Source organism: Bufo bufo, chromosome 5 (genome assembly GCF_905171765.1).
Source record: "Bufo bufo chromosome 5, aBufBuf1.1, whole genome shotgun sequence".
Taxonomy (NCBI): Eukaryota; Metazoa; Chordata; class Amphibia; order Anura; family Bufonidae; genus Bufo; species Bufo bufo.
The window spans coordinates 266,390,344-266,418,293 of record NC_053393.1 but is presented as its reverse complement, the minus strand read 5'-3'; the positions used below and the strand labels follow the sequence as shown (position 1 = coordinate 266,418,293).

The 27,950-nt window shown below is 47.6% G+C and overlaps 1 protein-coding gene across 6 annotated transcripts in view; it reads right to left on the bottom strand.

Moving 5' to 3' along the window:
• The window catches only part of BAG1 (BAG cochaperone 1), a 308,130-nt gene that overhangs the window by 259,246 nt on the left and 20,934 nt on the right, over window positions 1–27,950 (bottom strand). The window contains exon 2 of one of the 6 annotated variants that reach the window (XM_040433110.1): window positions 7,264–7,396. The exons of the other annotated variants lie outside the window; for them this stretch is intronic. The gene's annotated coding sequence lies outside the window, so the exon portion shown is untranslated. The remainder of the gene's footprint in view (window positions 1–7,263; window positions 7,397–27,950) is intronic. 6 annotated transcript variants of the gene reach the window in all.

Here is a 27,950-nt window from a genome sequence, read left to right as displayed (position 1 = left end):
GGTCTCTCTGTGACCTCATGCTGTGCGCCGCTATACACAGCCAGCCGACAGCAGAATGAAGAGGATCGCGATGGTGACCAGGAGCAGGAGAGGTAAGTGTTTTTTTATTTTATTTGCACTGGGGGTTGATGGCTGACCTGGGGCTGACATGAGGGACATGGGGCTGACATAAAGGGGCTAATGGGGCTGGGGGGCTAACGGCTGACATGAGGGGCTAATCATGGCTGACATGAGGGGCTAATGGGGGGCTTATGGCTGACAGGAGGGCTAATGGGGGGCTTATGGCTGACATGAGGGGCTAATGGGGGGCTTATGGGCTAATGGCTGACATGAGGGGCTAATGGGGGGCTTATGGCTGACATTGGGGGGGTTAATGGCTGACATTGGGGGGGTTTATGGATGACATTGGGGGGGTTTATGGATGACATTGAGGGGGGGTTTATGGCTGACATTGGGGGGGGGGGTTTATGGCTGACATTGGGGGGGGGGTTTATGGCTGACATTGGGGGGGGTTTATGGCTGACATTGGGGGGGTTTATGGCTGACATTGGGGGCTGATAGATGGCTAAAGGTTTGGGGGTTGATCTGAGCCATTAGGGGTCTGATCTGGTTTGGGGGTTGATCTGAGCCATTGGGGGTCTGATTGCTGGTCTGACCTGAGGTGTAATGAAAAATATTTTTTTCTTATTGTTCTCCTCTAAAACTAGGTGCATCTTATAGGGCGAAAAATACGGTACAGTGCAGCAGAGACCAGTGCAGCAGAGACCATAGTCAGTTTATATAGTCATTATATAGTGTTATATATTTTAATATGCACCTTGTGTTTTGTTATGCGCGTGAATCAGTCAGCCCCGCCCACCCCCTAAGCCCCGCCCCAGATCATATCGCGGTCCGGCGATATGGCGAAAATCCATATCGTGGCCCAAATTTATATCGCATATCGCCTATACCGCCCACCCCTACCCTACAGTATCATCCATCCCTCCGGAGGTGCTCACGGATCTGCTGCAAAAGGTCTAAAGAGCCCCTTGGACCCTTCAGGCCTCTTAGGGTGCACACTGCCTGAACTAACGCACGGAGGACCCCAGGAGACAAACGCCGACCCTGCAGGGACTGCCTGGGACTTCCAGATCAGTGGCAAGGATTTATAGGGTTTTGCTGGTACGCCATAACTCCTGTAGGCTGACCAGACTATATAGTCGAGCTTATCTTTTTACTATCAATCACAAGCCTTATAGGGTATGTTGGTGTGGCATACCTCCTGTAGGCCATCCAAACAATACAGTCCAGCCCATCTTCTTATTCCCAACCAGGAGCCTTATAAGGCTATGTTGGTGTGCAATACCTCCAGTAGGCCATCCAAACAATACAGTCCAGCCCATATTTTCACTCCTAACCAGGAGCCTTATAGGACTTTGCTGGTATGACATACCTGCTGTGGGCCTTTCAGACAATATCATCCAGCCCATCTTCTCACTCACACTATAGGGCTTTGCTGGTGCGCGTTGCTTTCTGTAGACCAATAAACTTGAAATTGTCAACCAGGCATAGACACAGAATTAGTTCATCATGCATGCGACCACGCCGTCCAGACATGGCGGCACTTCAGACACAGCAAGTCACGTAGACACTCAGAGCTCAAGTACACCATCTAGACACGGCCGCAGAAGGCGCCAGACATCCAGACACGGCTGCCCAAGTAGGCAGCCAATCAAACACAACTGCACCACACATGCCCAGCAGTAGAAGCAGACAGCTACAATGCACAGCTGCAGGAGCAGTCATTTCAGCAAGCATAAACACAGATGCAATCAGCTACACAGGTGTAGAGGCACATGGAATTAGTCACCCTGACACAAAGTCCGAAAGTTTTTACCCCCAGGCCGCCCAGGCTCAAAGGCAGCTAGGCAGACAGGCTCGGCTCACAGGCAGCCAGCAGGGCACGGACCAAATGGCAGCCAGCCACGGACTCAAAGGCAACCAAGCCAGCCAGGCACGGACTCAAAGGTAGTCATGCAGACAGGCAGAGGTCGTGCTACATTTTTTCTGGAAGAGTAAAAATACTCCTCTTACAATTTTTGAGGAGTATTTTCAGCCGATGAGTACGAAAGCTACAGTAATTCAAATAGTTAATACGAAGGACTACATAACATTAAGAGGTTGCTATTTATGCAGGGAAACCATTACTAGTACTCTAGAGCTGTCTTCCATGCATAAATAGCAAATTTAGACAATTTTGAATTTAGCTGAGGTCACTGTTGCTCTGAGGGGGTCGGCACCACTGAGGTCACTGTTGCAGTGATTTTATGAGGTTTAAAGGGTTTGTCCTAAGATCGATATTTATCACCTGTCGTTAAAGAGGACCCCTCACCTCTCTGGATTTGTCTGTTTTGGAAACTACTTGCACCCCCATGTAATAACAATCCTGGTGCATCTATTCTTATGACTTTATGTTGCACCATTCCTCTTATTTCTGCCATTAGTTATGAATGACTTGCTAGCATTTTGCAGTGAAGGTCCAGATGGGGGTGTCACTGCACAGCCTGATATCATTCAATCAGTGCTGTCAACTGGTAACCCCTCACTGAACCTTTATTGCAGACTACTAGCAATTTGCTCATAAGTTCTAGCAGGAATAATAAAGGAATGGTACAAAATAGAGTCACAAGAATTGATTCCCCAGAATTGTTATTGCATGGGAAATGCAAGTCATTACTAAAACAGACATATCCCTCAAGTACATGATCGCTGAGGGTCCCACCTTGGTTACCAGGTTCTAGTGTTCTCTGGGTCAAGTTTGGATAGGTAAATAGTGTTGATCTTGGCACAATCCCTTAAATTTTTGCTGCCGTTTGTGCCGCTGGTCACTCGGGATTGCTATCCATCACTTGGCCATTGCTGCCCACCAAAGTTACGTCCTTGTAGATGAGCTCTCAGGTGGGTATGTCGGTGCCACCGGGGCTGTTGATAGACTCTGAAGAGACCTGAGGCACTGGCAGAGCAGGACACAAGCACAATGGATGGTGGTACATGCTGGTGCCAAGGGCACAAGCAAAAGACCTAGGCACATACCTCTGGTGCCAGGTGCTCGCTCCGCCACACGCTACTGTCACTTGTTGTGGATCTGGATGATGACATCACGCAATGATAACCACCAGGCTCACCTGTAGATCTAGGGTGCAGCAACCTTCGGCGCTCCAGCTGCTGTGAAACTACAACACCCAGCATGCACACTTGCTCAGCTGTTCTTGTAACTCCTAAATAAGTGAAAGGAGGATACTGGGAGTTGTAGTTTCAGAACAGCTGGAGTGCCGGAGGTTGCTGATCCCTGATCTAGAGGCTGTCATTTTGTGTTATGCTTAATCTTGCTATAAAGGGGAGTTCATCTTCCATGGCCCATTGCCCTATCTCATGCCACCAGATAATGCCACAAAATTGCCACCGCTGTGGTTATTGGATTATACAGTCTTACAGCGAAGACTTCATGCACTTGGCAGAGGGACTGTACATCCTGGAGGCTGTAAATGGCCACATGCAGTCCTTGTATCACCATGTGCCGCCATGCGGCTCCACATTACAGAAGAAATCCTTATAGCACACAATATGTCAAGTTCAGCATCTGATGGAACATGCTTCAATTATCCTTGATGGATTCATAGGAAAGCTGATAGGTGACATAGATAGAGGTCTACGTGTGACAGGTCTGTCCGTTATGGTGGTTGAATGGAGCAGTGACGCACCCTTGTGCATGAAGCCTCGCTGACTTCTATAAGCAGAAGTCTGAAGCGCTCAGCCACTTTTCCTCACTGCTGAGCGCGGTAGTGAAGACAGTCCCCTAGACCTTCTATTGAGGCTGTCTTCAGTACCGCACTTAGCAGGGAGGAGAGACAGCGCTCGGCTGAGCGCTTAAGACTCATCATTATAGAGAAAAACGAGGCGCTCCAGGACCCCCACTATATTTCACAGCAAGGCCCCTTACCCCGCCAGTGAGGGTCGCGTGCCTCCTTCCTCACTTCAGAGTGGTGTGTGTGCCATAAGCTCCAGCAGCCCACTCAAACGGACCAATAACAAAGCTCCTCACTGTAAGGAGCCTTGTTATTGGTTGTTTCAGGCAACAGCAGCATCGCTGCGCTGCCTTTGCCGTTCACAGCGCTGATGAATGGCAAGGAAAAGTCTAAGGCGTATCGGTACGCCTTAGACTTTTTCCAGGGAGTAGAATTGCTTTAACAGGCGTCTATGCTGCTTATAGAGGAGTTATTGCGACCTTTGCAGACAGGCAAAGGCGGTCAGCCAAGCAGGCATAGACGCAAAGGCGGTCAGCCAAGCAGGCATAGACGCAAAGGCGGTCAGCCAAGCAGGCATAGACGCAAAGGCGGTCAGCCAAGCAGGCATAGACGCAAAGGCGGTCAGCCAAGCAGGCATAGACGCAAAGACGGTCAGCCAAGCAGGCATAGACGCAAAGGCGGTCAGCCAAGCAGGCATAGACGCAAAGGCGGTCAGCCAAGCAGGCATAGACGCAAAGGCGGTCAGCCAAGCAGGCATAGACGCAAAAGCGGTCAGCCAAGCAGGCATAGACGCAAAAGCGTTCAGCAAAGCAGGCATAGATGCAAAGGCATTCAGCCAAGCAGGCATAAACGCACAGGCATTCAGCCAAGCAGGCATAAACACACAGGCATTCAGCCAAGCAGGCATAGACACAAAGGCTTTCTGCCAAGCAGGCATAGATACAAAGGCATTCAGCCAGAAAGGCTGAATTCAATCATCAGTCCCTGAAGCCATGATTTAGCTAACCAGGCCCTAAACCAAGGGACAGGAAACCAGGCCCTTAAGCCATAAGGCAGCCATCGAGGCCCTGAAGCAGCCATTTAGACCTTAAAGCCATGAGGCATGTTTTTCTTGCATTTTAATACTTAAAAAATAAAAACTTTGGAAAGAACTACTTTTTTTTTTATTTGCATCGCCATATTCTGAGCCCCATAGCTTTTTTAGTTTTATGTGTACGAAGCAAATTTTTTTACGGGGCGATCTGTACTTTCAATAACATTTTGGGTTGTGTAGGACTTTTTATTCAATATTTTGTGGGAGGGGAAAGAGACCAAAAAAATGGTGCATCAGTCATTTTCACTTTTTTTCCATTTCGCTATTTGCTGTATGGGATAAATATTTTTATATTTTAATAGTACAGGCATTTTCTCACACGGCAATGCATATGATGTTTAATTTTTTTATTATCTATTTTGAGGATAGGGGAGTGATTAGAATTTTCATATTTCCCCAAACTTTTTTTTTTTAACTCTTTTTATTAGTTCCCATAGGGAATTATATCAAGCAATTATTAGATTTTTACTTTCATAGATTGTATGAATACTATGTTCCTATGGAGCAGATTTTCCAAAATGGGGCCACTTCTCGGAGGTTCCATTCATTATGCTACCCCAAAGCCTCTACAGTTTTCAGCACAAGCTGTGTACAGTCGTGGCCAAAAGTTTTGAGAATGACACAAATATTTGTTTTCACAAAGTTTGCTGCTAAACTTCTTTTAGATCTTTGTTTCAGTTGTTTCTGTGATGTAGTGAAATATAATTAAACACACTTCATACGTTTCAAAGGCTTTTATCGACAATTACATGACATTTATGCAAAGTGTCAGTCTTTGCAGTGTTGGCCCTTCTTTTTCAGGACCTCTGCAATTCGACTGGGCGTGCTCTCAATCAACTTCTGGGCCAATTCCTGACTGATAGCAACCCATTCTTTCATAATCACTTCTTGGAGTTTGTCAGAATTAGTGGGTTTTTGTTTGTCCACCCGCCTCTTGAGGATTGACCACAAGTTCTCAATGGGATTAAGATCTGGGAAGTTTCCAGGCCATGGACCCAAAATGTCAACGTTTTGGTCCCCGAGCCACTTAGTTATCACTTTTGCCTTATGGCACGGTGCTCCATCGTGCTGGAAAATGCATTGTTCTTCACCAAACTGTTGTTGGATTGTTGGAAGAAGTTGCTGTTGGAGGGTGTTTTGGTACCATTCTTTATTCATGGCTGTGTTTTTGGGCAAAATTGTGAGTGAGCTCACTCCCTTGGATGAGAAGCAACCCCACACATGAATGGTCTCAGGATGCTTTACTGTTGGCATGACACAGGACTGATGGTAGCGCTCACCTTTTCTTCTCCGGACAAGCCTTTTTCCAGATGCCCCAAACAATCGGAAAGAGGCTTCATCGGAGAATATGACTTTGCCCCAGTCATCAGCAGTCCATTCACCAAACTTTCTGCAGAAGATCAATCTGTCCCTGGTGATTTTTTTTGGAGAGAAGTGGCTTCTTTGCTGCCCTTCTTGATACCAGGCCATCTTCCAAAAGTCTTTGCCTCACTGTGCGTGCAGATGCGCTCACACCTGCCTGCTGCCATTCCTGAGCAAGCTCTGCACTGGTGGCACTCCGATCCCGCAGCTGAATCCTCTTTAGGAGACGATCCTGGCGCTTGCTGGACTTTCTTGGACGCCCTGAAGTCTTCTTAACAAGAATTGAACCTCTTTCCTTGAAGTTCTTGATGATCCTATAAATTGTTGATTGAGGTGCAATCTTAGTAGCCACAATATCCTTACCGGTGAAGCCATTTCTATGCAATGATGGCTGCACGCGTTTCTTTGCAGGTCACCATGGTTAACAATTGAAGAACAATGATTTCAAGCATCACCCTCCTTTTAACATGTCAAGTCTGCCATTTTAACCAAATCAGCCTGACATAATGATCTCCAGCCTTGTGCTCGTCAACATTCTCATCTGAGTTAACAAGACTATTACTGAAATGATCTCAGCAGGTCCTTTAATGACAGCAATAAAATGCAGTGGAAAGTTTTTTGGGGGATTAAGTTAATTTTCATGGCAAAGAAGGACTATGCAATTCATCTGATCACTCTTCATAACATTCTGGAGTATATGCAAATTGCTATTATAAAAACTTAAGCAACTTTTCCAATTTCCAAATATTTATGTAATTCTCAAAACTTTTGGCCACGACTGTAAATGACCAGATTGGTCCTCAAAATGAACATGGTGCTCTTTTACTCCTGAGCCCTCTCATGTTTAGAATAGGGCCACATATAACCAGGAAATACAGCATCATAATAATAAGAGGGCTGACTTTTCACTGGAACACAACAGGCAGAACATGTTGGGCACTGAAAAGGCATATTTCATATTGAAATGTTTTACTTTGCACCATCTGCTGTGCCAAAATGCTCACTACACTCCTTATTAAATACCTTGAGGAGTATAGTTTCCAAAGTGGGGTAACTTTTATTATTTTATCCCAGAGCCTCCACAGTTGTCACAACAAGATTCATAAATAACCACATTGGGCCTCAAATTAGCATGGTGCTCTTTTACTCCTGGGCACTGTTGTACATCCAGGCAAATGATTAAAGGGGTTGTCCGAGTTATGGGAAAAAAAAAATAGCACTGTAAATCTGATGGTCAGCGATATATAACTAAGCTAAACAAGATTTACGCAAAAAAAAAATATCTATTTCCTAATTTCCTTGGTTCTCTTCTGGCCCTTTGTTTACCTGCAATAAAAACAATATCAGCCCCTCCCCCTGCACTTCTAAGGGAGTGAATACAAGTACTGCCCTGACTGACATGTCTGCCTGCTGGGAGACTCAGCAGCATGTTGCATATGTAGAACTACAAGTCCCAGCTGTATAATGACACTGCTAAGGGAGTGAATACAAGTGCTGCCCTGAGTGACATGTCTGCCTGCTGGGAGACTCAGCAGCATGTTGTATGTATAGAATTACAAGTCCTAGCTGTACAATGACACTGCTAATGCACACAGGATCTCCCCCCTACCTGCAATGCTCTGCAGAACTTCTCTTTCAGCTCCTGTGCCCAGCATTTGTCTCCTCACTGCCTGCAGCTACTGGGTTAAGAATCCTGGGAGAGGGCAATAAGCAGCAGCTGGCAGTGCAGGGGGGCGTGGCCAGCACAGTGTCTCCTGTACAGATCTCTCAGGCTTGTGCACAAACATTATCAGAGCAGGGAGAGAAGCTGACATCACAGGTCATGTGACCCTCAGTGAAATCTGAGAAACCAGCCACTGGAGATAAAGTGAGTTAATTGGAAAGCTGTTACATTTGCCTAGTTAGAAACATAGAAAGAATAAAAAAATAACTCAGACAACCCCTTTAAGGTTACCTGCAGGGTGTTTATAAAACCAGGCGACAGAGCACAATAGTAATAAGAGGCTTACTTTTCCCACTGGCATATGCTGGGCACAACATATTGGGCACTGAAATAATATAAATGTGTAAAAATTGCAATTTTCACTTAGCACAATCTTCTGTAAATTAAAAGGGCTTTCCGAGATTTAAATACTGATAACCTATCCTCTCTATAGGTGACCAGTATCCGATTAGTGGGGGTTCGACAACTAGAACCCCCACGATCAGTAGTTTGATAAGGCATCAGCGCTCCTATGAATGCCGCAGCCTACTCTGTGCTCACCAAGAACAGTGCCATACATTGTAGTACAGCTGTGCTTGGTATCGCAGCTCAGCCCCATTCACTTCTGAGGGGAATATATCATCAGTATTTAAACCTCGCAAAAACCCTTTAATTTTAGGTGGAGGGAAGAAAAATAGGTTTCTAAAATGGGGTCACATCTTTTCTTATTTTAATTTAACTTCAGAGACCCTGCAGTTGCCAGCCAGTACTGTATAAATCACCAAACTAGGTGTCACGAACCGGCAGGACAGGTAGTGAATCCTCTGGACCAGAGAGGCGATGGCGCGGGTAGTACTAGAGGACCGGTTCTAAGCAGTTACTGGTCTTCACCAGAGCCCGCCGCAGGTGAAGACCAGGTTGTGTCCCCTAGTAACAACTCGACCTCTCTGGCAGCTGATAAGGCGTGGTACACAGGGAGAAGGTAAGAGCGTAGTCGGATGTAGCAGCGGTCAGGGCAGACGGCAAAGGTTCAAAGGCGATTGGACGGTAGCAACGGGTACGGCAACAGGTAAGGCAAACTAACATCGTAGGGAACGCTTTCTCTGAGGCACAAGGCACAAAGATCCGGCAGAAAGCTGTGGGAGGAGAAGGTATAAATGGGCAGTGCACAGGTGCAGCCTAATTAAGTCAGCACTGCCTCTCACAACCTTAACCCTTAATAACCCCTCTCGACCAGGCACCAATCACTGGTGCACTGGTCCTTTGAATCTAAGAGTCCCGGCGCGCGCGCGCCCTAGAGAGCGAGGACGCACACGCCGAGACGCTGGAGTGCTGCCTGGGGGCATACGCTGTGAGAGCTCCGAGGCCAGCAGGGGACCCGGAGCGCTCAGCGTAACAGTACCCCCCCCCCCCCCCTTTGGTCTCCCTCCCTTTTTGGTACCGAAGAACTTGCGGATGAGACTCTCCCAGTCGACCAAAAAAAATCTTTTTCCACGGGAGATCTTGAACCTTCATACGGGCGGAAGCCCTGAGGAGAGCAGCGTGGGTTTCTCGCCAGATGGAGGAAAAATCCTGTACAAGACTGTCAACGGCAGGTACAGAAGAAGGAGTGGGAGACTGCGGCAGAGGTGGAAGAGGATGACGGCCAAAAACTACAAGGAAAGGAGACTTGTTAGAGGCAGAGGATTGTTTATAGTTGTAGGAGAACTCCGCCCAGGGAAGTAGATCAGCCCAGTCGTCATGGCGTGAGGATACAAAGTGACGCAGATAGTCACCCAAAATCTGGTTCACCCGTTCTACTTGGCCGTTAGACTGAGGATGGTACGAAAAAGAAAAGTCCAATTTGATCCCGAGCGGAGCACATAGAGCCCTCCAGAATTTGGAGACGAATTGTACCCCACGATCCGAGACAATATGTTTGGGAAGGCCATGGAGACGGAAGATGTGTTGGAAAAATTGTTGGCTAACATGGGTGCAGAGGGTAGACCGGGCAGGGGTACAAAGTGAGCCATCTTGGAGAAGCGATCCACCATGACCCAAATAACGGACTTGCCATGGGAGGAGGGAAGATCTGTAATAAAGTCCATGGCGATGTGAGACCAGGGAACTTCAGGAACAGGTAGAGGCAAGAGGAGACCCGCTGGTTTCTGGCGAGGCGATTTATCCCGGGCGCAAATCTTACAGGCCTGGACGAAGTCCGAGACATCTTTCTCCAGAGAAGACCACCAATACCTTTGGGAGATTAGTTGGAGAGACTTTAACACCCCTGGATGACCGGCAAAAGGGGAGGCGTGGCCCCACTTGAGAATTCGCAGCCGCTGACGTGGAGGTACGTAGGATTTGCCAGGAGGAAGAAGGCGCAGGTCCACGGGAGCGACTGTAATAAGGCGTTCTGGAGGGATAATATATTGAGGTGTTAACTCGTCGCCCACCACATCAGAGGAGCGAGACAGAGCATCTGCCCTAATGTTCTTACAAGTCGGACGGAAATGGATCTCAAAGTTAAAGCGGGCGAAGAACAGAGACCAACGAGCCTGACGGGGATTTAATCTCTGAGCAGACTGGAGATAAGCCAGATTCTTGTGGTCCGTGAAGATGTACACAGGATGTGTGGCGCCCTCGAGTAAATGTTTCCATTCCTCCAGTGCCAATTTAATAGCCAGCAGTTGCCTGTCCCCAATGGAGTAATTTCTCTCTGCGGAAGAGAATGTTTTAGAAAAGAAGCCACAAGTTGAAGTCTTGCCCCGGGAAGACTTCTGGGTGAGGACAGCTCCGGCTCCCACCGAAGAGGCATCCACTTCAAGAGAGAAGGGCTTGGTGGAATCTGGTCTAGAGAGAACGGGTGCAGAGGCAAAGGCGGATTTCAGGGACTGGAAGGCTTCCTCGGCTTGGGAAGGCCAGGATTTGGGGTTAGTTCCTTTTCTAGTGAGGGCCACGATAGGAGCTATCAGAGTGGAATAGTGAGGGATGAATTGCCTGTAGTAATTCGCAAAGCCCAGAAATCTTTGTATGGCTCGGAGACCAGAGGGACGTGGCCAATCCAGAACCGCCGAGAGTTTGGCTGGGTCCATTTGAAGTCCTTGGGCTGAGATAATGTATCCCAGGAAAGGCAGGGAGGTCCGTTCAAAAAGACATTTTTCAAGTTTAGCGTACAGGCGATTTCTCCTAAGACGAGTAAGAACTTGTTGCACATGGACCCGATGTTGATCCAAATTGGAGGAAAAGATGAGGATATCATCCAGGTATACGACCACGCAGGTGTAAAGTAAGTCCCTGAAAATATCATTGACGAATTCCTGAAAGACAGCAGGTGCGTTGCAGAGGCCGAAGGGCATCACCAAATACTCGAAATGGCCGTCCCTTGTGTTAAAGGCGGTCTTCCATTCGTCTCCCTCACGGATACGGATCAGATTATAGGCCCCTCGAAGGTCCAATTTAGTGAAGATCTTAGCCCCTCGGAGACGATCAAATAGCTCAGAGATGTAGGCAGAGGGTAACGGTTCTTGATGGTAATTTTATTAAGACCTCTGTAGTCAATGCAGGGGCGGAGGGAGCCGTCTTTTTTAGTCACGAAGAAAAAACCGGCCCCAGCAGGAGAAGAAGATTTTCTTATGATTCCTCTCTGTAGGTTCTCACGTATATAGTCGGACATGGCAAGAGTCTCAGGAGGTGAGAGAGGATAAATTCTGCCCTGAGGTGGAGTAGCACCGAGTATCAGGTCGATCGTGCAATCATAGGATCGGTGAGGAGGAAGAACCTCAGCTTGTTTCTTGCAGAAGACATCCGTGAAGGAATGGTATGGCTTGGGCAGCCCAGAAGGCGGAGAAACTTGCGGGTTCTGTTTGACCAGAGCAGGCTTGAGACAGCGGTCCGAACAGGAGGAGCCCCAACGCAGGATCTCACCGGTGGACCAATTCAGGACAGGGCTATGACGTTGAAGCCACGGCAGACCCAGGAGGAGTTCGGAGGAACAGAAGGGAAGGACAAAGAACTCTAAAGTCTTGGTATGAAATATTCCGCTGTCCATCTGCAGAGGCTGGGTACGGAACTGCACGGTGGCTGAGAGTCTCTCACCGTTAACAGTAGAGATGAAAAACGGCTTGGGTAGACGGATTACTGGAATACGGTACTTGTCAACCAAGGAGGCGTGAATGAAGTTGCCAGCTGAACCGGAATCCAAGAAGGCGGCTGCGGAGAAAGAGGACTTGGAAGAGATGATCAACTGCACGGGTATGATGAGACGTGGAGAGGAAGAATCCACACCTAGCAACGCCTCTCCCACGCTTACTAGGTGCGAGCGTTTCCCGAACCCGGTGGACGGAGAGGACAATCTCTAAGGAAGTGCTCGGTACTGGCACAGTACAGACACAGGTTCTCGTTTCTGCGGCGGCTTCGTTCTTGCGGAGTCAAGCGTGACCGATCCACCTGCATGGCTTCCATGGCGGAAAACCCAGTAGCGGGTTGAGGTGGATGCGGAAAAACGGGAGCCAGACTAGGAAAGCGTCTAGGACGAGCTTTTTCCTTTTCAAGGAGGAGTTCCTCTTGTCTTTCGGCGAAACGTTTGTCTATCCTATTGGCCAGCAAGATGAGGTCACTAAGAGTGGAAGGAAGCTCACGTGCAGCCAGAACGTCCTTTACTTCACTGTTAAGTCCTTTCTTGAAGGTGGCGCAAAGGGCTTCATTGTTCCAGTTCAGCTCAGAGGCCAGGGTGCGGAACTGAATGGCATAGTCACCCATGGAAGAACCTCCTTGGGTCAAATTTAGTAAGGCAGTCTCTGCGGAGGTAACCCGGGCAGGCTCCTCAAAAACATTCCGGAACTCTAGGCAGAAGCTCTGGACGGAAGCGGTGGCAGGATCTGCGCGGTCCTGCCACCGCTTCCGTCCAGAGCTTCTGCCTAGAGTTCCGGAATGTTTTTGAGGAGCCTGCCCGGGTTACCTCCGCAGAGAGGCCAGGGCCTTCCCGGACAGTAAACTGAGTATAAAGGCTACCTTGGCTCGCTCAGAAGGAAACTGGTCGGACAGAAGCTCGAGGTGGAGAGAGCACTGCGACAAGAACCCACGGCACTGCTTAGGATCTCCGTCATATTTGTCTGGTAAGGACAAACGGATTCTGGAACCGGTGGTAACTGCAGGCGGAGGTGATGCAGCAGGAGCAGACAGAGGAGCTGGCTGTTGCAGAGAAGGCAGGAGCTGCTGCAACATAGCGGTCAACTGGGCCAGCTGTTGACCCTGCTGGGCCACAATGGTGGTGAGGTCCTCCAGGCTCGGCAGGGGAACATCAGCGGGATTCATGGCCGGATCTTACTGTCACGAACCGGCAGGACAGGTAGTGAATCCTCTGGACCAGAGAGGCGATGGCGCGGGTAGTACTAGAGGACCGGTTCTAAGCAGTTACTGGTCTTCACCAGAGCCCGCCGCAAGGCGGGGTGGATTTGCCGCGGCGGTAACTACCAGGTTGTGTCCCCTAGTAACAACTCGACCTCTCTGGCAGCTGATAAGGCGTGGTACACAGGGAGAAGGTAAGAGCGTAGTCGGACGTAGCAGCGGTCAGGGCAGGCGGCAAAGGTTCAAAGGCGAGTGGACGGTAGCAACGGGTATGGCAACAGGTAAGGCAAACTAACATCGTAGGGAACGCTTTCTCTGAGGCACAAGGCAAGAAGATCCGGCAGAAAGCTGTGGGAGGAGAAGGTATAAATGGGCAGTGCACAGGTGCAGCCTAATTAAGTCAGCACTGCCTCTCACAACCTTAACCCTTAATAACCCCTCTGGACCAGGCACCAATCACTGGCCCTAGAGAGCGTGGACGCACATGCCGAGACGCTGGAGACCCGGAGCGCTCAGCGTAACACTAGGCTTCAAATCCACATGGTGCTCTCTCTCTTCTGAACCCTGCATTGTGCCCATACAGCAGTTTACAACCACATATGGGGTGCATCTCTAAACTGCAAACTCTAATAAATGTAGGCTTGAAAAATTTATTAAAATAGAAACTATGCTAAAAAATGTAATTTTGAAACTTTTACCTCCATTTTGGTTTAATTCCTGGAACACTTTTACCTCCATTTTCGTTTAATTCCTGGAACACCTAAAGTGACTTCATAACTGAATTGGTCCTTAAAAAAATGGTTTTGGAAATTTTTCTAAAAATTTTAAAAATTGCTTCTAAAATTCTAAGCCTTCTAATGTCCTAAAAGAAAATGATATTTACAAAATGATACCAACATAAAGTAGACATATGGTAAATGTTAGTGCTACCTCACAAAATAATTATTACCTGTCTTAAAAGCAGAGAAATTCAAATTTAGAATTTCTCCAAATTTTCTGTAAATAAAAGGAAAAACATATAGACAAATTTAGTGTTTATAAGCTCTTGGGAGTGCAGAGATAAAGACTACAGACCAAGCCATCAGTGACCGTTTACTTTTATTTTTTTTGACCAGAATAAGTATAAAGAAATAATAAAATATGCACTTAAAAGGTGCCAAGAGCCTTAATGAACTCAAATAACAGATTAGGAAACATATACCGTATTTTTTACTTTATAAGACGCACTTTTTTCCCCCCAAAAGTGGGGGGGAAATGGCTGTGAGTCTTATAAAGCGGATACTTCGCTGGCCGCTATGCTGCACAGCACGGCCAGCGAAGTATCAGTGTGGAGGGAGGAGGCGGGGACACTCATGGCGGGGCCCGGTGCATTGACTCTAATACACCGGGCCCCACAACTGTAAAATACATTCAATCTGATCTATATCTAAATGTATACGCTCTGTTCGGTACTTACTGTAGTACCAAAAGTATAGCATTAAGACGGCGCAGACCGGCATCTCGGGTGGAGTATGCAATATAAAAAAGGAGGTAGAAAAAAGGAGTACAGTACCTCACTGATTTCTGTATGTATAACTGCAACCACAGTTATTAGTATAGGGGCAAAAAAAAATTTGAAAATGCTAAAGTGCAAGTGCTAAATGGCAAAACACCATATCAATAAGTGGTTGCAGATTACACCGCGACATGTGGATGTGTAATGGTTCCAAAATTTGGGACCAAAAAACAGCCAGCAAAAAGTTAAAATGCAAGTGCATAAGAAGTCACCATATCAATGGTCAAATACCACAATTATAGCTGTGGTGACAGCTTAAACCTCCATATACATACAAATCTGGCTCAGGTGCACAGTGAACATCCACCTGTGGATAACCCAAGTGGGTATAGCTGAGCACCTAGAGCCAATGAACACATCCCTCAAAGTCTACAACAATATAGCATATCTACATATCCATGATATGGAGATATACACCTCAGGAGAGCCACGTAACCCCGACGCGCGTTTCGGCGGATACCTTCTTCTGGGGGTGAGGTGTATTAGAGTAGAGTCACTGCACCGGGCCCCACCATGAGTGTCTCCGCCTCCTCCCTCCACACTGATGCATCTGATGGGGGATCTGTAGATGACACTTATGGGGATCTGTGGATGACATAAGTGTCATCCATGGAGCCCCATCAGTGTCACCCACAGAGCCCCCATCAATGTCATCCACAGAGCCCCCATCAGTGTCATCCACAGAGCCCCCATCAGTGTCATCCACAGAGCCCCCATCAGTGTCATCCACAGAGCCCCCCATCAGTGTCATCCACAGTGCCCCCCATCAGTGTCATCCACAGAGCCCCCCATCAGTGTCATCCACAGAGCCCCCATCAGTGTCATCCACAGGTTGCCAGTGATTTTTGTCCCTTAGGCTGTGTATTATTATTGTCTCTGGAATTGACCCTTGATCTGCTTCCTGACACCTCTTCTGCCTGCTCCCTGAACCTTGACGCTACCTCTCGGATTTTGACCTCGGCTAGCTTTTGGATTTTGTCTTTGCCTCTTCCCTTGTACTGACATGACGTCCCGGATTTTAACCTCAGCACGCTCTCGGATCTGTCTCTGTCTCCTCCCTAGTACTGACGTGACCTCCTGGACTGACCCCGGCTAGTTGACCCGCCTCGCCCTTTCATTTTTGGTGGTATCTTGCTTGTTCCACCTCTCTGTCCGCTCGAGTGCTACCTCTCATTGGCTGTCCGCTTCCCTGCTGTCTCTATCTCTCTGCTTGCACTTACACAGGTCAGGGACTGTCGCCCAGTTGCGCCCCGTCACCTAGAGCGGGTGGTGCAAGTAGGCAGGGACAAGGGACCAGGTGGCAGCTCAGGGGGTGCACCTCCGCTCTATCTTTATACCCGTGACACTACCCCGTGACAGCAACTGAGTGATCAACTGAGTGATCACATGTTAAAGTCCCCTAGGGAAACTATAAATTTTATTAAAAATGCAAAAAGAAAAAACCAAAAAAATTCTATTCACCCCACTTACCATATTGAAAATTATTGTTATTGTTGCAATCAAACTACTAAAATAAAGTGTTCTTCTCAATCTTCTCACCTCCCTCAAAAAATAGAATAAATATTTCAAATAATTGCATATTCCTCAAAATACCTATAAAAACTACAGCTCACCCTGCAAAAAAGAACCTTCACACATCTATTTTAATCGAAAAAGTTATAGGTGTCCGAATTTAGCAAGACAAAGCAACTTTGAAAAAAAAAAAAAAAAATTTTAAAAGGTTTTTCATTTTTCAAAACATCATAAAAAAACAATTCATCACTGTAATCATACTGACCTGCATGTCATTTTTACCACACAGTGAATGCTACCGTTAAAGTAATTTGTCTGCCAAAATTTCAATACTTCCCGTCTATATGAATATTTACAACAGCCCATAGAATACTTGATTACTCTCTTTTACCCTCCCCTCCCTACGCATTTAACCTGTTCCTGACAGTGTGGCCTTTAAAGATGGCGCCTGCTCCGGAGCAGAGCGAGCACCGTAGCCGCCAGGTTTCATACAACGGGCAACTGCAGCTAAGGTCAGCGATCAGCGGTAATGCCGACCACGGACATTTAACCCATCAGTTGCCATGGTCAAATGTGACCACAGCGTCAGAGAGGGCCAACACCCGTTAATGCGCGCTTCTAGGTCAGGTGCCCTGTTCTAATAATGAGCCGAGCCTTGTACTAGGCTTACAGGCTCATTATTAGTATACCCCAGTTCAGGCCAGCAGGTGGCAGCTCTGGACTGGGATATAACGATTGTTTTTTTCCATTTGTGCACAATACTGGGGACACTGAAGGGGAGCGGTATATATACAGAGGACATTAGCTGTAAAGAGGCCACAACTGGGGGGCACTATATGTAAGAAGGACACTACTGGGGGAGCATTATATGTAAATAGGACACTACAGGGGAGTATTAATTAGATCTACTGGGGCCAACATGGAAATTACTACTGAGTGTGACTGGGGCCTAAATAGGGATGATTATTAACCACCTCGCGACCGCCTAACGCAGGGATGCGTCCTGCAGGCGGCCGGGTTATTCCTCCTGGATCCATCGGCGCCTAATATACCTGCTACCTGGTCCTCTGGTGGTCCCTTTTGCTTGGATCGACCACCAGAGGACACAGGCAGCTCTGTAAGTAGCACCAATCACCACACTACACTACACCCCCCCCTGTCACTTATTAACCCCTGATCACCCCATATAGACTCCCTGATCACCCCCCTGTCATTGATCACCCCCCCATAAGGCTCCATTCAGACTTCCGTATGTGTTTTGCGGATCCGCAAAACACGGACACCGGCAATGTGCTTTCCGCATTTTGCGGATCCGCACATTGCCAGAACTATATAGAAAATAACGTTTCTTGTCCGCAATTGCGGACAAGAATAGGACATGTTCTATAGGCTCTACAAAAGACGCAGTGTTCGCCCGATCAGGCCTGATCTTGTGCGCACATTTGCGTTCAGTCCGCCCCACCGCAGTGACAGAATTTTTTTTTCTTCTGATCACTGCAAAAACACAGTCAAATCGCTGGGGCGCTATAAAGATCACTTTTGAGGGGCATGGCGAGTTCATAGAAGATTTATTTATTTTTGGCACAAGTTAGCGGAAATTGATTTTTTTTGTTTTTTCTTACAAAGTCTCATATTCCACTAACTTGTGACAAAAAAGAAAATCTTACATGAACTCACCATACCCCTCACGGAATCCAAATGCGTAAAAATGTCCTGTGAAATCCTAAAGGTACTCATTAGAATTTGGGCCCCTTTGCGCATCTTGGCTGCAAAAAAGTGTCACACATGTGGTATCGCCGTACTCAGGAGAAGTAGGGCAATGTGTTTTGGGATTTCTTTTTACATATACCCATGCTGGGTGAGAGAAATATCTCTGTAAAATGACAACTTTGTATAAAAAAATGGGAAAAGATATTTATCTCACCCAGCATGGGTATATGTAAAAATACACCCCAAAACACATTGCCCTACTTCTCCTGAGTACGGCGATACCACATGTGTGACACTTTTTTGCAGCCAAGATGCGCAAAGGGGCCGAAAGTCCAACGAGTACCTTTAGGCTTTACAGGGTTTCTCACAATTTTGCCCCGCCCAAAATGCCAGAACAGTAAACACACCCCACAAATGACCCCATTTCGGAAAGTTGACACCCCAAGGTATTCACTGAGGGGCATAGTGAGTCCGTGGGAGATTTTTATTTTTTTTGCCAGAAGTTAGCAGAAATGGAAACTTTATTATTATTTGTTTTCCTCAGAAAGTGTCATTTTCCGCTAACTTGTGGAAAAAAATTAAATCATACATGAACTCACCATGCCCCTCTGCGAATACTTTGGGGTGTCTTCTTTCTAAAATGGGGTCATTTGGGGGGTATTTATACTATCCTGGCATTCTAGCACCTCAAGAAACATGACAGGTGCTCAGAAAGTCAGAGCTGCTTCAAAATGCGGAAATTCACATTTTTGCACCATAGTTTGTAAACGCTATAACTTTTGCGCAAACCAATAAATATACACTTATTGGATTTTTTTTTTAATCAAAGACATGTAGCACAATAAATTCTGACACAAACTTGTATAGAAATGTAATTATATTTGAACAATTTTACCAGAAAAAGTTAAAAATACACTTTTTTTTAGAAAATTGCAGACTATTTTGATTAATATCAGAAAAACGAGAAATGTCAGCAGCAATGAAATACCACCAAATGAAAGCTCTATTAGTGGGAAGAAAAGGAGGTAAAATTCATTTGGGTGGTAAGTTGTATGACCGAGCAATAAACCGTGAAAATAGTGTAGTGCAGAAGTGTAAAAAGTGGTCTGGTCATTAAGGGGGTTTAAGCTAAGGGAGCTGAGGGTAGGGGCATACAGGGAGGCATTATTACTAAATAGATGTGTTCTGTCTGTCCAGTCATGCAGAAACAAGTTGCGGCCAGGAGAAGTCATTAGAGTGATCTTAAACAAAGAGGTATCATTGGCCATTAATATATGTCCATCAATCTAATCTCCTGACTCATCTTACATCACAAGTGTTCATTGGTAACAGCAACTGTCACTCACAGCTTACGGACACACATTGGGCATTAGACAGATGGAGAATATTTACAGAGTTAATAAAAGAGGGTGTTTGGCGTCCCTCGCGTTAGTAAACCCTCTTACCCTGGCAAAGCTACATTGCAGCAGTGAAACATGTTGGGAGGGTGAATGCTTGTTATTTTAGGCTAGCTGACAAATATGTAAAAGACTAGGTGTGGATGCTAGGAAGAGGGACAGTTCTGGTGAGGCAGGGATAGCCTGCATAATACCTCCTGTATGAATGGAATACAGGGAAAGAACTCTCTAGGTAGGGAAAGTGATTGTCTCTCGAGCAGCTTGCAATCCCTTGCAGAGCAGCCAATCAGCATATATAAAATGGTGTTATTAGTAAGACAGATAGTGTTCTGGTTATTAGAAGAGCAGAGAAGCGTTAGGCAGGGAAAGTCATTACCTGTACGTATCTTCTACTGCTCCTAACTTTCTCACTGCACAGCAAGAAAGTACATGTGCTATTAGGCCCCTTTCACACGGGCGAGTATTCCACGCGGATGCGATGCGTGAGGTGAACGCATTGCATCCGCACTGAATCCTGACCCATTCATTTCTATGGGGCTGTTCAGATGAGCGGTGATTTTCACGCATCACTTGTCCGTTGCGTGAAAATCGCAGCATGCTCTATATTCTGCGTTTTTCACACAACGAAGGCCCCATAGAAGTTAATGGGGTTGCGTGAAAATCGCAAGCATCCGCAATCAAGTGCGGATGCGGTGCGATTTTCACGCACGGTTGCTAGGAGATGATCGGGATGGAGACCCGATCATTATTATTTTCCCTTATAACATGGTTATAAGGGAAAATAATAGCATTCTGAATACAGAATGCATAGTAAAACAGCGCTGGAGGGGTTAAAAAAATAAACATTTAACTCACCTTAGTCCACTTGATCGCGTAGCCCGGCATCTCCTTCTGTCTCCTTTGTTGAACAGGACCTGTGGTGAGCATTCTTTACAGGTCAAGGACCTTTGATGACGTCACTCCGTTCATCACATGATCTTTTAACATGGTGATGGATCATGTGATGACCGGAGTGACGTCATCAAAGGTCCTTGACCTGTAATAGACGCTCACCACAGGTCCTGTTCAGCAAAGGGGACAGAAGGAGATGCCGGCATCGCGATTAAGTGGACTAAGGGGAGTTTAATTTTTTTTTATTTTTTTTTAACCCCTCCAGCGCAGTTTTACTAAGCATTCTGTATTCACCATGTTATAAGGGAAAATAATACAATCTACAGCAGGGCTCGACAAATCCCAGGCGCCAGAATTTAGTCCTGGCGCTTGGGTATTTGTCAGCCCGTTTTCAAAGGTGCCCGGGCGATGGGTGCGGAGCTGCCGTTCTGTCCGGAGGCAGCACCGTTTGAAACAGCTCAGTCACAGCACACAATAGCAGAGACGCTGGCAGCAGGGAGGGGAGGGGCTCGGGAGGAGTGTAATCTGATCCTAGAGTGGAAGCTGCTTCTGCCAGCCCCTCCCCTCCCCGCCCACCAACCAATCAGAGCTGAGGCAAGGCAAGCACTAGCAGTTCTGAGTCCGAGTCACTGACACAAGTACAGGAGGGAGTCTAAGGCCTCTTTCACACTTGCGTTGTTGGGATCCGGCATGCACTTCCGTTGCCGGAGGTGCCTGCCGGATCCGGAAAAACGCAAGTGTACTGAAAGCATTTGAAGACGGAACCGTCTTCCAAATGCTTTCAGTGTTACTATGGCACCCAGGACGCTATTAAGGTCCTGGTTGCCATAGTAGGAGCGGGGAGCGGGGGAGCGGTATACTTACAGTCCGTGCGGCTCCCGGGGCGCTCCAGAATGACGTCAGAGCGCCCCATGCGCATGGATGACGTGATTACATGGATCACGTGATCCATGCGCTTGGGGCGCCCTGACGTCACTCTGGAGCGCCCGGGGAGCCGCACGGACGGTAAGTACACTGCTCCCCCGCTCCCCACTACACTTACCATGGCTGTCAGGACTTTAGCGTCCCGGCAGCCATGGTAACCACTCTGAAAAAGCTAAATGTCGGCTCCGGCAATGCGCCGAAACGACGTTTAGCTTAAGGCCGGATCCGGATCAATGCCTTCCAATGGGCATTAATTCCGGATCCGGCCTTGCGGCAAGTGTTCCGGATTTTTGGCCGGAGCAAAAAGCGCAGCATGCTGCGGTATTTTCTCCGGCCAACAAACGTTCCGTACCGGAACTGAAGACATCCTGATGCATCCTGAACGGATTACTCTCCATTCAGAATGCATTAGGATAATCCTGATCAGGATTCTTCCGGCATAGAGCCCCGACGACGGAACTCTATGCCGGAAGACAAGAACGCAGGTGTGAAAGAGCCCTCAGTAAGAAAGAATCGAATGAGTCTCAGGTTAAAAGAATCTAAAGATCCTACAGTTAGTGACTCATTCGATTCTTTGAGTTAAAAGAACAGTCAGTCAGACTCTAGAACAGGTTACACTGAAGCTGTCGGCTGATGCTTTTGCAGCAGTGATAAGGTTAAGGGATAAAAGCAGAGAGATAAGAGAAGTGACAGGACAGTTTAGATTACAGTGTGAATTAACCCTTTAGGATCAAATTGGCTTCTCAAGGAGATCTATATGTTAAAGGCATCCCTTCTTCTGTCTCATTCAGTAGCTATAGAACTAAGGGCCCTTTCACACTTGCGTTCTTTTCTTCCGGCATAGAGTTCCGTCGTCGGGGCTCCTATGCCGGAAGAATCCTGATCAGGATTATCCCCATGCATTCTGAATGGAGAGAAATCCGTTCAGGATGCATCAGGATGTCTTCAGTTCCGGACCGTCACGTTTTTTGGCCGGAGAAAATACCGCAGCATGCTGCGCTTTTTGCTCCGGCCAAAAATCCGGAATTAATGCCCATTGAAAGGCATTAATCCGGATCCGGCCTTAAGCTAAACGTCGTTTCGGCGCATTGCCGGATCCGACGTTTAGCTTTTTCTGAATGGTTACCATGGCTCCCAGTCCTGGCAGCCATGGTAAAGTGTAGTGGGGAGCAGTATACTTACCGTCCGTGCGGCTCCCCGGGCGCTCCAGAGTGACGTCAGGGCGCCCCACGCTCATGGATGACGTGATCGCATGGACACATCATCCATGCGCATGGGGCGCTCTGACGTCATTCTGGAGCGCCCCGGGAGCCGCACGGACTGTAAGTATACTGCTCCCCGCTCCTACTATGGCAACCAGGACTTTAATAGCATCCTGGGTGCCATAGTAACACTGAACGCATTTTGAAGACGGATCCGTCTTCAAATGCTTTCAGTTCACTTGCGTTTTTCCGGATCCGGCGTGTAATTCCGGCAAATGGAGTACACGCCGGATCCGGACAACGCAAGTGTGAAAGAGCCCTTAGGCTACTTTCACACTTGCGGCAGGATGGATCTGGCAGGCGGTTCACCCTGTCGGATCCGTCCTTCCGCTGTTTCGCCGGACCGCAGCTCTGTCCCCATTGACTATAATGGGGGCAGAGCTCTGGCGCAGCACGGCAGTGCATGGTAAAAGTACTGCATGTCCAACTTTTTAGTCCGGCGGCCTCTCACCGTGAACTGCCATGCTGCGCCGGAGCTCCACCCCCGTCCCCATTATAGTCAATAGGGTTCGGGGACGGAGCGGCGGTATATGTAACATGGTATACAGCATTATTGGGGGGGCTCTATGGAGAAGTTGGGGGGCACCTACTGGGGGCTTTATGACGCGGCTCCGCCTGGCTCCTAACTTTTTTAGCTGGCTCCTAGATTCCAAGGAAATTTGTCAAGCCCTGATCTACAGAACACCGATCCCAAGCCCGAACTTCTGTGAAGAAGTTCGGGTTTGGGTACCAAACATGCGTGATTTTTCTCACGCGAGTGCAAAACGCATTACAATGTTTTGCACTCGCGCGGAAAAATCACGGGTGTTACCGCAACGCACCCGCACATTTTCCCGCAACACCCGTGTGAAAGAGGCCTAAGTGTGTGCTGTAAGTGGTACAAGCAACTGTCACGGGGTTCCGAAGGTGCACTCGGTCCCCCATTGCCCGCAGAACTGTTGCTTAGCTTTTGGAATGAGGTTCTGTGTTTGACCTCATTCCCAGGGCGGCTTTACTAGCTGGGTGGCTCCTTGCTCCTAAGTCTGCCTTGAGCGCCGAGCTGATCACTCGGTGCTCGACTGGTTGGTCTGTCGGTCATGTGACGCTGGCCACGTCACATGACCCTCACTCCCCACTATAAATACAGGCAGCCTGCTGGCTACAGGTTGCCTGTTAATGTCTAGGTTCCTGGCTATTTGTTGGACTGCTGAATACTTACCTGATCCTGTTCCTTGACCATCCTTTTGCCTGATCCTCCTGTACTGCGCATCCGTCCTGGTATTGTGACCTCGGCTCCCACCTGACTACTCTCTTAGGACTCCTCTTGTACTTCTCTGCTCTCCTGGTATTTATGACCCCGGCTTCTCCTGACAATTCTCTGCTTGCTCCATTTGTACTTTGCAGCTTTCCTGGTATTGACTCGGTCCGTTCACGTCCTGTTGTTTGTCTGTCTGTCATCCCTGCACTTACTCCAAGTTAGGGATTGCCGTCCAGTTGTCCCCTGTCATTAGGACTCGCGAGGCAAGTAGGCAGGGCCAGGGGTAAGGGTGGAGCGCAGTGGTCACTTCCCTCCCCCCTGTGTGTGTGTGTGTACGTGACCGTTACAGATTAACAGGCCCAATAACCACTGTATTATGAATCCTCTGGTGACCCTGACTGACTATGTCTCTAATCTGACGCAGATGGTGCAGGAGTTAGCGGAAAAACTCAGCTCTTTTGAGTTAGGGCAAGGCTCTTCCACTCCTCAGGCCTCCAGTCCGCATTTTGAGCCCCAGATTAAGCTCCCAGAAACCTTTTCTGGAGACCGGAAGAAGTTTCTCTCTTTTAAGGAGAGTTGCAAACTTTACTTCCGTTTGCGCCCAGTGTCCTCTGGCCCCGAGAGTCAACGCGTGGGCATTATCATTTCCCGATTACAGGGTGATCCCCAGGACTGGGCGTTCTCTTTACCTGCTGGCGCCAGTTGTTTATATTCTGTGGAGGGGTTCTTTCAGGCCCTAGGTACCCTCTATGATGAACCAGACAGGGCTCTAGTAGCCGAGACGGCTCTAAAGGCACTGGTTCAGGGCAATTTACCAGCGGAGGATTATTGCACCCAATTCAGAAGGTGGTGTGTCCCCTCAGGATGGAACGAACCAGCCCTGAAGAGTCAGTTCAGGTCAGGTCTGTCTGGTAAATTAAAGGATCTTCTGGTCAGTTATCAACTTCCAGAGACCTTAGAGGAGATGATGACCCTTGTTGTCCGACTTGACCGACGGGTTAGAGAGAGACGACAGGAACAACAGTTCTCTTCCCAGATGGTGGTCCAGCCAGAGGCCTATCCCAGAGACAATGCTGAGGTCTCCACCGAGGAACCCATGCAGGTTGGCATGACCCGAGGGAATCTTCGCCGCAGACGTGGAGAATGCTTTTACTGTGGAGATTCTGACCATTGGATCAACCAGTGTCCTAAGAAGGTCCTCTCTGTCAAGTCTCCTAAGGCAAGGCAACCTAAAGACCAGGTACACCCTGAATTTTCTAAATGTAAGCTTTCGGTACCCATTACGATTTCTCTGGGAGTAGATAAATGGCCGGGTAAGGCCTTTATTGATTCTGGCTCAGCGGCTAGCTTTATTGACTCTGAGTATGCTGTTAGATTGGGTATTCCTATGTTTGCCTTACCAACTCCTATCCATGTCATGGCTATTGATGCTACTCCTCTTATTGGTGGTACGGTGAGCTTATGTACCTCGGAGATTTCTCTAACCGTGGGTGTGTGCCACTCAGAGAGATGTTCGCTTCTAGTCCTGGAGAACCTACCTGCTGAGGTGGTACTAGGGTTGCCTTGGCTCCGACTACATAACCCCACTATAGATTGGTCCAATGGGGAGTTGGTGAGATGGGGGCCTAAGTGTGACTCGTGCCTGTCCGTGGTACAGGCTGGGGTCTCAGTAAAGTCTGATACTTTACCCTCTGTTGTTAGAGAATATTCTGATGTATTCTCATCACCAACCCCAGAGGTTCTACCCCCCCATAGACCTTATGATTGTACCATAGAGCTAGTAGAGGGAGCCAAGTTTCCTAAAGGACGAATTTATAATCTTTCTATGCCCGAACGCAAGGCCATGGAAGATTATATTAAGGAGAGCCTTGCTAAAGGGCATATTAGACCTTCTGTCTCTCCTATGGGGGCGGGGTTTTTCTTCGTTAAGAAAAAAGATGGTGGTCTTAGGCCATGTATCGATTACCGGAGATTAAATAAAATCACTGTCCAGAATAGATACTCCCTCCCATTGATTCCGGATTTATTTAACCAGGTCCTGGGGGCAACCTGGTTTTCCAAAATTGACCTGAAAGGGGCATACAATCTAATCCGAATCAAGGAGGGAGACGACTGGAAGACGGCGTTCAATACTCCGGTAGGACACTTTGAATATCAGGTGATGCCTTTTGGACTCAGCAATGCCCCAGCTGTGTTCCAGAACTTCATGAATGACATTCTTAGGGAGTTCTTAGGTAAATTTGTTATTGTCTATCTTGACGACATTTTGATATTCTCTCCTGACTTCGAATCCCATGTGTCTCATGTTAGACAAGTATTGGAGGTGTTGAGGGAGAATCAGCTATCCGTTAAACAAGAGAAATGTGTCTTTGGTGTGCAGGAGATTCTGTTTCTAGGGCATGTTCTGACTCCTCACGCCTTCAAGATGGATCCTGGTAAGGTACTAGCAATTAAGGAATGGGTAAGACCTTCATCCTTAAAGGCCTTACAACGGTTCTAAGGTTTCGCCAATTACTATCGTAAATTTATTATGAATTTTTCCGTAATTGCTAAACCGTTGACCGACCTTACTAAGAAAGGGGCGGATTTGGAGAATTGGTCTACTGAGGCCATTTCTTCATTTGAAAAATTAAAAAAGGCATTCAGTAGCGCTCCTATTCTGATCCAGCCTGATCAGGAGAGACCTTTTATTGTGGAGGTGGATGCGTCCGAGGACGGCGCAGGAGCAGTCCTTTCACAAGGTCCTGCCAGCCTCACTAATCTGAGACCATGTGCCTTCTTCTCCAGGAAATTCTCTCCCACGGAGAGAAACTACGACATAGGGAATAGGGAGCTGCTGGCCATTAAATGGGCATTTGAGGAGTGGAGGCATTTTCTGGAGGGGGCAAGGCATTGTGTAACTGTTGTCACTGACCATAAAAACCTTATGTTTCTCAAGTCTGCTAAGAGGTTGAATCCCCGTCAAGCCAGATGGGCTTTGTTTTTTACTCGTTTTGATTTTTCCATCACGTTCAGGCCGGGAAGTAAAAATGTGAAGGCGGACGCATTATCTCGGAGCTTCCAGGCTTTTCAACCTACTGAGGTACCACCTGAATCCATCCTACCAGCAAAAATCTTCTTAGCAGCTCTTACCCAGGATATCTCGGCTCGCATTAGGTCGGAACAACATCTGGCACCGGTATCCACCCCAACAGATAAGTTGTTTGTTCCCGTACAATTTCGTCTCCAGCTGTTGGGTGAGTGTCACGATTCTGCCTTTTGTGGACATCCGGGTGTTGAGGGCACTAAGGATCTGGTTTCTAGATCTTATTGGTGGCCCACTCTAACTAGGGATGTCAAGTCCTATGTGTCAGCCTGTGAGGTTTGTGCCAGGTCCAAGACACCTAGGATTCGCCCTGCTGGTATCCTACGACCCCTACCCATTCCCAGTAGACCCTGGTCCCATATCTCGATGGACTTTATAACTGACCTACCGCTGGCGGAGGGTAAGACTGTAGTGTGGGTAGTGGTGGATAGGTTTAGCAAGATGGTCCATTTCATTCCCCTGTCTAAACTCCCGAATGCCAAAACCCTGGCGTCTATTTTTGTGAAAGAAATTGTTCGATTGCATGGTATCCCAGAAAATATTGTTTCGGACAGGGGTGTGCAGTTTGTGTCCAAATTCTGGAGGGCCTTCTGTCAAAGATGTAAAATTTTGTTGTCTTTTTCTTCCGCCTACCATCCTGAGAGTAATGGGCAGACTGAACGCCTTAATCAGTCTGTGGAACAATTCCTGAGGTTGTATGTTGCTGATGACCAGCAATTATGGGTCAAATTCCTTCCGTTGGCTGAATTTGCTCTGAATAACCGTGTCAATTCTTCTGCTGGGGTCTCCCCTTTCTTTTGTAACCATGGTTTTCATCCCCGTTTTCATTCTGGGTCGTCCGTCTCCTCCTCTAACCCTGAAGCTGATAAACTCTCCTCCGAACTGTGCACAGTTTGGGCCCGGGTTCAATCGAACCTAGAAAAGGCTCAATGTTTTTAAAAAACTCAAGGCCGATAGGAGACGTTCAAGGGGGGTAAACTTTTAGGTTGGGGATAAAGTATGGTTGTCCTCCAAGAATCTATCTCTCAAGGTAACTTCTAAAAAATTTGCTCCTCGTTTTATTGGACCATATAAGATCACGGAAGTGATTAACCCGGTATCTTTTAGGTT